Here is a 15,320-nt window from a genome sequence, read left to right on the forward strand (position 1 = left end):
CAATATAAATCTAGCTTATATGTTTAGATCTTGGGTGGCTCTTAAAACAGCCCTTGTGTTTATTGGGAGATTTTGGTACATACAAGTAAGTACCCATGCAGAGTCTAAAGTTGTTGAGTAAGACTCTGTTACCCTCATCTGTGAAATGTACACCATCTCTTCTGTAGATGCCATCCGTATTAAAACGCAGATTGTTGTTGTAAATTGACCCCATTCTATAATCTCTGAAATAAGTAGAATCAGCTTTGTTGACATGTTTCCTAGCTTTCTCAATTTATGGACAAAATTGATTTGACCAGTTCCATTTCTGTCTTTGGCAAATGTTAGAGTAGACAAAGGCCGTTTGGGGGAAAGGTAACATCAATTCTGCAAAGGTGTCCTTAATTAGCATTTCCAGACCTACCCCAGTGAAAGTGCCTAGGTCATTGCCACCACAGTGCACAATTATGAGGTCCGGGTGTTGCAAAAAGGATTTAACCAATGGCATCAATTGGTGCCACTTTAATCCTCTCTGTCCAATCCATTTATTGTCTGTATTTTGCAAAGTTAGGTCTTTATCAATACCTCTGCTTTCAGCATACCTTTTGCACTAGAAAATATAGCTGTGCCCCACAATCCACACTCTAAGCATCTTGAAAGGAAGTCTGGATGCACTCAGAAAATATCTGTAGGTGAAGTAGGCAGTTTGTAAAATAAGATGTTTCTAAAATGATGGACAAGATGCAGTTTAAAAAAAAGAAGAGAAATGATTGGCTGATTGAGAACATTATACACTGAAAAATAGGGTGCATGTTTCTGTTTTTAAAAAGCATGTTTCTTATTGGTTAGTAAACACTGTTTGAAAGGTACATTAGATAAGATAGGCTTGTACTTTGAAAGTCAAGCACACTTGCTATTTGAATTTGCAACACTGTGTGCTGAACTTGTGAACTGTGTCTTCAGTTGAGTGTTCCATGAACTGTTACTATGGTAACAGGCCTTAAGCAGAATGGGGGTACGTTTGGAAGTAATGTGTGGCATTAAAATGTGTATTTCTTATTAATATTAAAATAATATGTAATTGCAGTGACATTTCCCAAGTCACTAGTATAGTAAAAAGTAGTGTGTTATAAAAAAGAAACTAATAAAACCATTTCTCATATACTTTTGAGATCTCGTATGGATCCGTGGTTCCGTCACTTACAGTGCACGGGCCAGGCGCGACTTCAGAAAATTCCAGATCCATTTCTGGTTTAGTTAGAGGTCAGTTGGTGTAACTAATAGAAATGTGTGTTAGACTTTGAATTAATCTGGGAAGCAATGTGATTTGATATTTACATGTATATGTGTGCAGAATGAGAGGGAAAGTTTGCCATTTTTTTGGTTTTGCTAAGAGCAGTGCACTACATTAATTGTGTGCATAAGAAAATCTGGTGTGTGATTCAGATACTTCATAATCTACAAATCAATTTGAAAGGTGAGTTATTAATTTGCGAGGTGTTCTATGTGGTGCCTTTGTTTTTAATCATAAAATATAATTCTTACATTTTGGAGATAGTGATATATTTTCTAATATATAAATATGTTTACATTTTGTTTAAAAAACAGTTTGTATATTATTATGTGTCTTTTGCAATAGGGATTACTGATTATGACTGATTGTTTTCATATATACATTGGTATTATAGTGCATCGTATTGGTGTTTATTTGAAATTGGAAATGTATATGTTGAGTTAAGGTATTAGTGATGAGAGTAGCTTTTTTCAGGGTCTACAGAGGTATAGTTTAAATATGTGGCACAATTTTCTAGGGAATAGTCTTGGCTGTCTGGAATTACACTGTGAGTCTGTGTCCACTGCTACAATAATCCTGACAAAAGCATGTGCTTATTTAATCTCTTTGCTGACACATAAGTGCATATAAACTTATCCAGATGTCAACTACTAGCAGTATGAGAGCCCAGTGACTGTTTATGCACTTGGAGAATGAGTCAGGCATTCAGATAAGCAGTGGTACAGTCAAATATGTAGAATGTATGCGGTTCCCTAACCCGTTCCAGACTGTTGAGTCTCTCCTGCTAACGTCTAGGGAATAGTCTAGCCTGTCTGGAATCACACTGTGAGTCTGGGTCCACTCCTCCAATCATTCTGACAGAAGCATGTGCTTATTTATTCTCTCTGCTGATACATACATGCTTATAAACTTATCATGATGTCAACTACTAGCAGTATCAGAACCCAGTCACTGTCTTTGCACTTGGAGAATGATTCAGGCATTCTGAAAAGCAGTGGTACAGTCAAATGTGTAAAATGTATGTGGTCCCCTAACCCTTACCAGATTACTAAGTCTCTTCTGCTAACGTCCAGGGAATAGTCTTGCGTGTCTGGAATCACACTGTGAGTCTGTGTCCACTCCCACAATCATCCTAACAGAAGCATGTGCTTATTTAATATCTCTGCTGACACATAGGTGCTTATGAAGTTCCCCTTATGTCAACTACTAGTTGCATGAGAACCCAGTCACTGTTTATGCACTTGGAGAATGAGTCAAGCATTCACACAGGCAGTGGTTATGTCAAATGTGTAGAATGTATGTGGTTCCTTAACCCCTTCTAGACTACTGAGTCTCTCCTGGAAAAGTCCAGTGAATAGTCTAGCTGTCTGGAATCAGACTGTGAGTCTGTGTCAACTCCTACAATCATCCTGACAGAAGCATGTGCTTATTAAATCTCTCTGCTGACACATAAGTGCTTATAAACCTATCCTGATAGCAACTACTAGCAGTATGATAACCCAGTCTGTGTTTATGCATTGGAGAATAAGTCAAGCATTCACACAAGCAGTGGTATAGTCATATGTGTAGAATGTATGCGGTTCCTTAGCCCCTTCCACTCTACTGAGTCTCTTTGGCTAAAGTCCAGGGAATAGTCTAGCCTGTCTGGAATCACAATGTGAGTCTGTGTTAACTCCTACAATCATCCTGACAGAAGCATGTGCTTATTTAATCTCTCTGCTGACACATAAGTGCTTATAAACGTATCCTGACGTGACCTACTAGCAGTATGAGAACCCAGTCACTGTTTATGAACTTGGAGAGCGAGTCAGGTATTGAGACAAGCAGTGGTATAGTCAAATGTGTAGAATGTGTGCGGTTCCTTAACCCCTTCCTTACTACTGAGTCTCTCTTGCCAAAGTCCAGGGAATAGTCTAGTCTGTCTGGAATCACACTGGAGTCTGGGTCCACCCCTACAATCATTCTGACAGCAGCATGTACTGATTTAGTCTCTCTGCTGACACATACGTGCTTATAAACTTATGCTGATGTCAACTACTAGCAGTATGAGAACCCATTCACTGTTTTTGCACTTGGAGAATGAGTTAGGCATTCAGACAAGCAGTGGTACAGTCAAATGTGTAGAATGCATGCTGTCACCTAACCCATTCCAGACTACTGAGTCTCTTCTGCTAAAGCTCAGGGAATAGTCTTGCCTGTCTGGAACTACACTGAGTCTGTGTCCCTTCCGACAATCATCCTGACAGAAACATATGCTTATTTAATCTCTCTGCTGACACATAAGTGCTTATAAAGTTATCCTGATGTCAAGTACTAGCAGTATGAGAACCCAGTCACTGTTTATGCCCTTGGAGAGTCGGGCATTCAGACAAGCAGTGGTACAGTCAAATGTATAGAATGCATGCGGCCACCTAACCCTTTCCAGACTTCTGAGTCTCTTCTGCTAAAGTCCAGGGAATAGTCTTGCCTGTCTGGAATCCTACTGTAAGTTTGTGTCCACTCTTATAATCATCCCAACAAAAGCATGTGCTTATTTAATATCTCTGCAGACACACAAGTGCTTATAAACTTTTTCTGCTGTCAACTACTAGTAGTATGAGAACCCAGTCACTGTTTATGCACTTGGAGAATGAGTTAAGCATTCAGACAAGCAGTGGTATAGTCAAATGTGTAGAATGTACGTGGTTCCGTAATCCCTTCTAGACTACTGAGTCTCTACTGGTAAAGTCCTGTGAATAGTCTAGCCTGTCTGGAATCAGACTGTGAGTCTGTGTCCACTCCTACAATCACCTTGACAGAAGCATGTGCTTATTAAATCTCTCTGCTTACACATAAGTACTTATAAACCTATCCTGATAGCAACTACTAGCAGTATGATAACCCAGTCACTGTTTATGCACTTGGAGAATGAGTCAATCATTTACACAAGCAGTGGTATAGTCAAATGTGTAGAATGTATGCGGTCCCTTAACCCCTTCCAGACTATTGAGTCTCTCCTGCTAAAGTTCAGGGAATAGTCTTGGCTGTCTGGAATCACACTGTTAGTCTGTGTCTATTCCTACAATCATCCTGACAGAAGCATGTATTTATTTAATCTCTCTGCTGACACATACATGCTTATAAACGTATCCTGCTGTCAACTACTAGCAGTATGAGAACCCAGTCACTGTTTATGCACTTGGAGAATGAGTCAGGTATTCAGACAAGCAGTGGTATATTCAAATGTGTAGAATGTATGCGGTTCCTTAACCCCTTCCATGCTACTGAGGCTCTTCTGCTAAAGTCTAGGGAATAGTCTAGCCTGTCTCGAATCACACTATGAGTCTGTGTCTACTCCTACAATCATCCTGACAAAAGCATATGCTTATTTAATCTCTCTGCTTACACATAAGCGCTTATAAGCTTATTTTGCTGTCAACTACTAGCAGTGTGAGAACCCTTTCACTGTGTATGTATTAGGAGAATGGGTTAGGCTTTCAGACAAACAGTGGTATAGTCAAATGTGTAGAATGTATGCGGTCCCTTAACCCCTTTCAGACTATTGAGTCTCTCCTGCTAAAGTCCAGGGAATAGTCTAGCCTGTCTGGAATCACACTGTGAGTCTGCGTCAACTTCTACTATCATCCTGACAGAAGCATGTGCTTATTTAATCTCTCTGCTGACACATAATTGCTTATAAAGTTATCCTGCTGTCAACTGCTAGCAGTATGAGAACCCAGTCACTGTTAATTCACTTGGAGAATGAGTCAGGTATTCAGACAAGCAGTGGTATAGTCAAATGTGTAGAATGTATGCGGTGCCTTAACCCCTTCCACACTACTGAGTCTCTTCGGCTAAAGTCCAGGGAATAGTCTAGCCTGTCTGGAATCACACTGTGAGTGTGTGTTAACTCCTACAATCATCCTGACAGAAGCATGTCCTTAATTAATCTCTCTGCTGACACATAAGTGCTTATACACTTATCCTGATGTCAACTACTAGCAGCCTGGGAATTCAGTCACTGTCTATGCACTTGGAGAATGAGTCAGGCATTCACACAAGGAATGGTACACCTTGCTGTTAACAACTAGTACTCTAGGTACACATTTACTGTGTATGCATTTGTAAAAAACCTATTCATTCTAATAATTATTTAATTTGTACTTTTGTACTTCAGTAAATTAATTGTGATTACAAAAGGAAGTATTTAAATAGTTGTTATGTACAATGTGTTTGTTTAGTAATAGAATAGTATATTTTATAGATGTATTAATATAATTTTATATATATATATATATATATATATATATATATATATATATATATATATATATATATACATATATTTTACAGATATTGTTTATCATCATTAAAATAAACCTATCATGACTAAAAAAACAGAAAAGAGAAATCAACAAAAAAGGACTATTACTTGAAGAATATTCAACAACAAGTATTGGATGACCAACAACATGTGGGGAAAAAGAATACGTTTTGCGGTAAGAGAACACAAGAATTTATTAAAAAACTTTCAAAGCCTAGAAGCAGTGTGCAGATTGTAGAAAGTACAAACAATGCCTCAGCCAGAAAAATAATACAAAGAAATAAATTGTAAAAAATGGAAAATTACATTCAAAAGACACAATGTATGGTAAAAGGAGGCAAGGCAGTATAAAGAAATAAGAAAGAAGATGTTTTACAATAGAGTTGTTTTTAATTTGTTGAAAGATGTGAAGAAATACAAAAGAAGAGCACTATTTTATAAAAAGAAGAAAGAAATGAAAATATTGTTGAGAAGGCTTTTTAATTAAAAAGGAAATTAATATTCATTTTAGTTTTAAACAGAATTCGATCACTAGATAAACCAATCCATTTTATGATGGCGAAAAGTAAGAAGAAAAGAGTAATTAACAGAACACATTTTTGTGATTTGTTTGGGGTGAATGGAAACACAGTTCAAGTTCAGAGCCTTTCTTTAATGAAGAGAGTTTTTTTCAGACCAATACTCTATTGCTTGCAGTTGATACCAGTGGTCGAGCTTATGAGGTTAGAACTGGCTGTCCTTTTGAGAAAGAGAAGATGGTTTCTAGAAATGTAGAAGAACTGATGACGTTTTAGGGAGACATCCTGAAGCCCCAGTGTATACTTCGGATTGCAGTAGTATTTGTAGTATACGACAGGAATCTATTGATATTTTTCGCAAATTCTTATGACAGTATAGTAAAAAAAATGTTAAACAAAAAATTAAGATGTTTCAAAGACTAGGTTCTTGCAGAGTGAGAAAAAATCCTGGTTTGCAAGGTCATTCTCTGGCTTGTCTTTCTAGGAAAGTATGTCAAAGTGTTCTTTTATCATTTCAGAATGTTAGCAGTAAATCATTCTCAAATGCAGAAGTTAGTATTATGCAAAAAGTCCACCAATAATGTTAAATGAGTTGAACAGTGCTCTTTTGCATGGGTCAGTATCAGATGTAAAGAAGGTTTGTGATGAAATTGAGTTTTGTTACTTTGGTCCTCAACAAGAGAGTTCAGAAACTGTAGAAGAAGATGTTGAAGAGAATGTGGAAAATACTCCTCCAAAACATTTTTAAGAACAAATTACAAGGTTTAAGGTGATTTCATTTGAAAGGCCAAATTATTCTTGTATTTGTTGTCGACGAACTCACTATAAAAATCAGACTAGGATTGTTGATCTACATTTAAAAAGTGAAAGAGAAAATAATAAGTGGAAGGTATTTTCAACTTATTTGTTGGTAGACAATTGCTTTGTTTTGGGTTCTGATCAGCGTATTTGTAAATATTGTTATAACAAATTAGACAAGAATAAAATGCCTGTTAGAGCTGTCCATAATAATCTAGAGTTGGTAACTATTCCTCCAGAACTGATAGATTTAAATATGAATGAGTCAATTCTGATTCAATGTGTGCACCCATTTCAGGCTATTGTTCATATGGAGCCTAAAACAGGTAAATTGCCCCCTACAGATTTACAGAGATGATTAAAAAGAAGAGTTGTATATTTTCCTCTAGATTTAAAGAAAAATATTGAAACTATTGGTGTAGAGAATGTAGAAAGTCACCCATTAGTTATTCTAGCTAATGGTGTTCCTACTAAGAGTAAGAAAATCCGGCAAGAATTAGTGGATGTTAGGAAAGTGCAAAAGGCAACATTGCATCTGAAAAAAACAATGAGTACTATAAAAATGTGTATGTGGGAGAAGAAGAAATACGTTTAGGAGATGACACTGAAACGTCAATTGGTCAAATTAAAAAAGTGGACATGTCGAAAAGTGAAACATATCTATGAACATTATAGTGTACATCCACTTCATTAGAAAGAAGTGAATACTATTGAGTTATTCCAAATGAAAAAACAAAGGGGACTCCCATGAGTGTATGGGAAAAAAGTTTGGAAGTTTGTTGTTTTCCCCAGCTGTTCCCAACTGGAAAATGTGGACAATATGATGAACGATCAGTTCAGATTCCTGCATCAGAATATAGGACAACAAGATTGTATGCAGAAGATCCAAGATTTCGACAATGTATCCCATATATACTTCATCTTTTGTTTGAGAGTAACTTGTCTGGACTTTCATATGCAGTTAACCACATATTTCTGCAAATGAATTTATAGATAAAGTACATCAGAGAGACGATCATTTAGAATCTCAGCTGATTAATTTGATGGCATGTCAGCGTGGTACTAATTAGTATTGGCACCGTCGTCATGGAGAACTTAAATGTATGCTAAGGAACTTAGGAACCCCTACATGGTTTGTTACCCTAAGCTGTGCTGAATATGCTTGGGATGATTTACTTGAATTTCTTCGAGAAGCAAATTCGAATATAAAAGATATTGAATAAAAGACACCCGGAGAATTGTACTCTTTGGATCCTGTTAATGTGTGCAGATATTTCAATCATAGGTTTGAAGCTATGATATCTTTTATATGCAATAAAAATAATCCTCCTCTTGGAGAAGTTGTGGATTTCTTTTGGAGAAAGGAGTATCTAGCTAGAGGTGCTCCTCATATACATATACTGTTATGGATCAAGGATGCACCCAAATTCGGAACTGAATCGGATGACCCCGTTTTGTCTTTTATTGAAGAATATGTCACATGTGCTATACCAAAAAGAACAGAAGAAAACACCTTAAGGCAACAAGTCTTACAATTCCAAAGTCATCCATGTGGCAAATACTGTCGATGAAAGTACAAGTCTAGGAAAACGTTTTATATCAAATGTCATTTTGGATTTCCACATCCAGTAATATCCAAAGGAAGAGTAAATAGTTTCATGTCAGCTGTGAGACATACCATTACTAGAAAAACTCCTAAAAATACATACAATTTGAGAAGAAGTGAAGAATCAAAGTATATCAATGATTATAATCCTGTTATTCTCTCAATGTGGAATGCTAATATGGATCCAGTATGTTGCGGATAATTCCATAGCTGTTGCCCGCTATGTGACATCTTACATAACAAAATCAGAGAACACTGAGTTTAAAGAAATGTGGGACGAAATTTCTCACGAGAAGAGTCTCAGAAAGAAATTGTACAGTTTCAGTTTGAAGATGTTATCTCATCGAGAAATTGGAGCGTATGAATGCTCAGATCGGTTATCATCTGCAAGTTTATACTCAAAATCTAAAAGAATAATTTGGGTGAGTCTAGGTCTTGCTAGTACGTGAAATCGAGTACTTAAATCTGTACAAAAAATCAAATAGGTAGCAGAAAAAGAACCAGAAAGTACAAATATTGTCAAAACAAACATGTTGGACACATATTATCCAAATAGAAGTCATCATCTTGAGAACAAATGTCTTTATGAAGTGCTCCAATATTACACTTTTAAAAGGAATACTACAGAAAACATAAATTAAGGAAAATATGCAGTGATTGGTTCTGAAGGATGTTTGGTGAAACAAAGGAAAGGAAATTTGATTAATCACAGAAAACTGAGTTGTGATACTCCTGATAAAAGGGAATTTTACTATTTAGCACTTTTGCAACTCTTCAAACCGTGGCGTACAGAATTGAAATTACTTGGAGATTTTCAGAGCTATGAAGATTCCTTCAATGCTAGTAAAGATACCATAGAATGTACAGTTTTTGCAAATTATCTGAAAATGTTGAATGATGAAATTGATCAAGAAGCTACTATTGCAGCTGAGATTGCTAGAGACAGTTCTCAAGATAGTCAAAGTTCTGCTCCACTGAGTCAAGATCCACTATGACAACCGATTCTTGAAAATGAAGCGGCAATCGCCATGAATGAAGTGGAAACAGCAATGGATCAATCTTAAGAAGATATTATGGACTTAGGAAACTTGGAAGAACAACTAAATGTCGAACAGAAAGAAATATATCTGCAAGTGAGACAACATATTGACCATGGATTTCTTCATGAAAAGAAAGAATGCACATGCACATCATTTCAACCTATCCAAATGTATGTCAGTGTTCAAGCTGGAACAGGAAAAAGTTTCTTAATTAAGGTATTGACCAGTTATCTACAGAAAACATCTGGCTCACATTTGTATTGTGTTATAACTGCTCCAACTGGGTTGGCAGCACACAAAATTATTTACTTCGTTTACTTATGCTACCTGTAGAGCATGAACATATATTGGAATAAAACAAACTATCTGGAGAAGCTTGCTATGAAGTTTCAAGAGTGCTAAAGCAAATGAAACTTCCGAATACTGTTGAGGTTAACATGGTCTTAAAATGAATGCTTGCTTTTGTGCATCTAAGAATACAGCAAATTCTTAAAACAGAGTAGGATGTCTTATTTGGAGGAAAACATGTGATAGTTTTTGGAGATCTACTGCAACTTACTGCCGTAAAAGGACAACCAATATTTAAAACACTTGTACATGAAGACACCAAAAAGTCTTTGGGACTTGTTGGAAACGTTAACATTTGGTCATATTTTGAATACAAAGAACTCATTAAAAATATGCGGCAGGCAAATTATGTTGATTATGGAACTATTCTTCAAGATATAAGAATTGGAGTATTGACAGAACATGGCAAATACGCTTTGCAAAGTCGACTACTTACAAACTTGTTGCCAAAGGAAAATATAGTTCCTGAAAATATATTTTAAAAAAAATGCAGAAAATAAATCTATAATCTGCTTAATGCCAACAGTGCGCAAGTGTTCTATATTCAATGAAGAACTTTTGAAGCTAGAAAATGAACAAATAATCAAAATGGAAGCCATTGATAAAATAGAGCATGAAGGAATCACTATTATTTTGACAGAGAAATTGAAAACAAAATTGGATTCTTTAGAAAAATCTATATCTAAAACTGCTGGTTTAAAAAAGAATTTAAATGCATGTGTAAACTGTCGGGTAATTTTACTGCGTAATTTGGATGTGGAAATAGGTTTAGTAAATGGAACAATGGGTAAAGTTGTTGATTTTGTTAATTATCAAAATAAAGATGGAATTGAATTTTTGAAAATCAAATTTGATCAGATTGAAGAAGTAAAACAAATTGGTTGTTGTTCAGTTCATTTTTGGCTTGTTAAAAATGTATATGTTCGTAGAAAACAGTTTCCTCTTTCTCTGGCATATGCCGTGACTATTCATAAATCTCAAGGTTTAAGTGTAGATAATGCTTTGGTAAATATTGGAAATAAAGTTTTAAAAAAAATATTTCTATTTGTTAAACAATTTGACCTGTTACAATAATATGAGCACATACAGGATGGCATTTCCAATGCAGAGGCAAAATCACTTTAGCAAAATAAGTAACCAATATTACATACAGCTGATCAGGGGTTGTCAGGAGCCTCCATTTCACCCTGCCTACTTGGTGGGGGACAGATGTTGCCTCTACACCCGTTCCACGCTCCCCAGATCTTACTCTATTTCCCGGGGCATCCCCTTGCTACGAAGACCGATTTCTCTCTGAACATGCACCAGTCTAGGTCTTCTTTCCACTTCCCCACACAGGATGGCTGACTGGCTCCCCACAATTGTGCAATGTTCCGCTTCGCTATCATAAATGCAACTGTCGCCCGCTGCGTAGTGTACGTGTTGAGATCTGTGGGTTCCCAAACATTCAATATACATCTGCGAACCTCCGGTCTCAGATTCACCCCCAGTACAGACCGTAATTCTTCATGAATCTATGCCCAATACTGTTGTATCTGTCTACAGCTGCAAAGTATGTGCATGAATGTCCCAACTTCCCCGCAACCCCATCTGCACTGGGCACTCTTCGCCCGCCCCATGCCCACCAGGCCTGTACCCATGACATAAACTTGGTGGAGGATTTTGAGCTGTACTAGCCGGAGCCTGGCCGGAATGGCCACCACCCATGGGGAGGAGACTGCCACCCGCCAATCCTCATCATCTAACTCCAGCCCTTTGCTAGTCCATTTCCCCCACAATCCCTGTAACCGTTCTTCCATATTGTTCACCAGCTTTTTATAAATGAGAGAGATGGGTTTTTATGGTAAATGCCCGTCAAGCACCCTATCTTCGATGGGGGATGGTTCAGGGAGCGACGTGCCCTCCGGCACCTGGATCGACAGTGCGTGCCGGATTTGTAGGCAGCTAAACAGTTCAGTGTCGGCTAATGTGTGTTGTGCTTGCAATTCAGTGAATGAATGTATCCTGCCCTCTCCCCATATGCCTTTGATCCTAGAAATCACTATGATGTCCCATTTGTCAAACCCCTTAGTTTTCCAGAGGCATCCTGACCTCTCTGAATTCTACAGCGGCGTAGCAAGTGTCAATTTGTGCGCCCACTGCAGGTGTCTGGTCACTGCGTGCCACACATGCGCCGCATTGCGCCGTGGTGCCAGTCAGGGGGAATCTGCTTGGCTTTGCATACAGCGCTCTAATGTAGCCCTTCTCAGGAAGTATCCATCTATCCATTGCGCATGAGGGATCGAGCGGTCGCCCATAGACCCCGTGATTGATCGCTGCCAACTGAGACACTTCCTTATATTTAGTAAACTAATCCCCCCAACATACCAATTAAGCGTCAGTTTGGCGAATGCGATACGTGGCCTCCTGTCCCACAATAGCTGTCTCTGGAAACACTCGACTTCCTTGAAGTAGGAGGCAGGCACCGGGTCCATCGTGTTTTGAAGCGCATAGAGAAAGCGTGGGAGTGCCATCATCTTGAACAGGGCTGCCCTTTCCAACATCGACAGAGGGAGAGCTCTCCAGTGCGCAACATCGCTCTTGAGCCTTTGCAAAGGTGGAACCAGATTCCTCGCATACCGAAGAGTAGGATCAAGAGTTATATATATCCCAAGATAGCGGAACCCATCTACAGCCACTCGAGCCGGGCAGCCCCGGGGAATCGCTGGTGGTTACCCGCTTACAACAAATATGACTGACTTAAGCCAGTTCACAGTGAATCCCGAATATCTCCCGTAAATTGCCAGTGTGTCCACGAGACAAATCAACGATCCCCTGGGGTTCGTAAGATACAATAATACATCGTCCGCATACAAGGACACCTTATCTTCCAAGCCCGGAGCCCATCTCATACCCCGGATAGACAGGTCCTGCTATATCCAAGTGGCAAGCGGCTCCACCTCCAAGGCAAACAACAGCGGGACAATGGGCACCCCTGCCGGGTACCCCTACTAAGGGAGAACTTGGGGGACTTGCGGTTGTTATCTACACCTCGTGCTATAGGATCAGAGTATAAAAGATGGATCCACCCACAGTATTTTTCCCCACAGCCCAGCTTGGCTAAGACCACGAACAAGTATGGCCATTTCACCATGTCAAAGGTCATCAAAGCATCTAAAGATACTAGTACTGCCGGTTCCATTATTGTGGAAGCTCTCCCCAACACTCCATGAAGTCGCAGCAGGTTAAGGGCTGTATTTTGGTGAGGCATAAACCCCGACTGGTCGAAGTGAATCAGTGAGGCAATCACTTTAACCAGTCATGTCGCCAACAGCTTAGCAAGGACCTTAGGCTCCACGTTTAACAATGATATTGGCCGATATGAAGCGCAGCTCTTCTTGGGCTAACCCTTTTTGTGTATCACCACTTTATTGGCCACACGCTGGTTATACGGCAACTGCCCCTTCTCCCTGCTTTCCAACAACATAGACCGGAAATGGGAGGCAAACTTGTTGGAATTTAATTTGTAGAGCTTGATAGGGATCCTGTTTGGCCCCGCTGCTTTGCCCGAGTTGACACCCCGGATCGCCTGCGCCACCATATCAACGTTAATGGGGGAATGTAAATGTAAATGTAAATGTAAATGTAAATGTAAATGTGTGTGTCTTGTAAAGCGCACTGCTACCCGGAGGCGTCCTGGCGCTATAGACCGCTGGGGAACCCATCCTGGCTTTCCCTGTGAGATGTTCCCTCCTGGGTATCTCCAAGGTGAAACCAGGCATCCCCGGCGTTTGTGGGGGGCCGTTGTGGAGATGAGGCAAGCTAATGCCCAGAGTTGCCGAGTGTGATCCCTGGTTAGAGTAGGCACTGAGGCGAGAATTATCGAGTCTGCTGACCCTGGTTCACGACCCTGCCGCATCGGGAATTGAACCCTGGTCCCGGGCCGTCCTCTGCTTCCGGGTCTGCCGCCTCTAACCAGTGAGCCGCACCAATCCAAATACATTCTATTTTCATCCGAGAGGGTGGGTAGCTGAATATCTCTAAGCATCGCCACATTTTCCAGCTCTGTATATTTGGCCTCTGCGGTATAGACGGAGCGATAGGGGCCCACAAAAGGGTCTGCAATGGCCTGTGGGTCCGTAACCGGAACCAAATCTGGCCCCTCTATTACAGGTACTACTGAGGAAGCCCACTCCCGCCTGTCCAGCCACGCTACCAACCGTCCCGCCTTATCCCCAAGCCTGCCCTGGACCTCCCTGCTCTGGGCCTTTGCCCTATCTCCCGCCATACTTAGAAACTCATCCTGCTTTATCCGAACCATATGAAGCCCTTATAGGGTGTGCCCCCTAGCCAGTTCCTCCTCCGCCTTCAATACTTCTACCTCCGCATTTTGGAGCTCAGCCACTCTCTCCTTCTTCTTCCCTGCTATCACGGACAACGCCTCTCCCGGATCACCAACTTATAGGCTTCCCACACCGTCTGAGCCGACTCCACTGTACCTACATTCTCTTGAAAATAAAGATCAGTGACTCTAACTAACTTGCATCGCGTCTGGGGTCTTTAGGATACCACGGGTTAATAGGAGCCACCCTACCTACATTTACAAAGTCCCATTCCATATGAACCCACACAGGGGAGTGATCAGAAATCCCTCGTCCAAAATGGCGTATATCAAGAATCAGGTGAGACTGCGCTCCCGGGACCAGGATATAGTCAATTCTAGACATGCTATGGTAGGCTCCCGATACATGTGTGTACTGCGTTTATGTTGCCTCCACCCGTCCACCAGCCCCAGAGTTTCAACGAATTCTGGAAGCCATCTCAGAGCCGGCCGAAGTGCCCCCAGTGGGTGCCGATCCTCCTCCCCAGACATAACAGAATTAAAGTCACCTCCCCACACCAGAATAACCACAGGAAGCGCGAGAAATATTGTACCAAGATCTTTGAAAGTATCCGTCTGTAGGCCAAGGGGAACATATATTGAAAAGAAAGTGGCCACCTTACCCTCCCAGAGACCGGTGACACCGACATATCTCCCCTGTCTATCCGCCCATGTGTTTTGGATCGTGAAGGCAAAGGAGTTCTTAATCAGTATGCCAACCCCCTTCGAACCCGATGTGAAACCTGCATGAGCCACCAGTCTAAAACCACCCCTGTGAAGCGCCATGCATCTATTCCATACTAAATGAGTCTCCTGTAAAAGGATCACATTTGGGGTATGTCTCCTGATAAACTGACTGACTATTCCCTGCTTCAGCTTATCTCCCAGACCGTTCACATTCCAGATAAGCACCTTCACCCCTCATCTCTTCTGATTAAGTGACATCCCACCCCCACAAAAGAGTGGCCAGCCCGCGACGATATTCCAGCTGGTCGAAAAAAACAAACATATGAAACAAAACTCAAAAAAGAAATAAACCCTTACCCCCCCTAACCCCACCCTGCACCCCTGCAC

The sequence above is a fragment of the Lissotriton vulgaris genome, chromosome 7, assembly GCF_964263255.1.
Source record: "Lissotriton vulgaris chromosome 7, aLisVul1.2, whole genome shotgun sequence".
Taxonomy (NCBI): Eukaryota; Metazoa; Chordata; class Amphibia; order Caudata; family Salamandridae; genus Lissotriton; species Lissotriton vulgaris.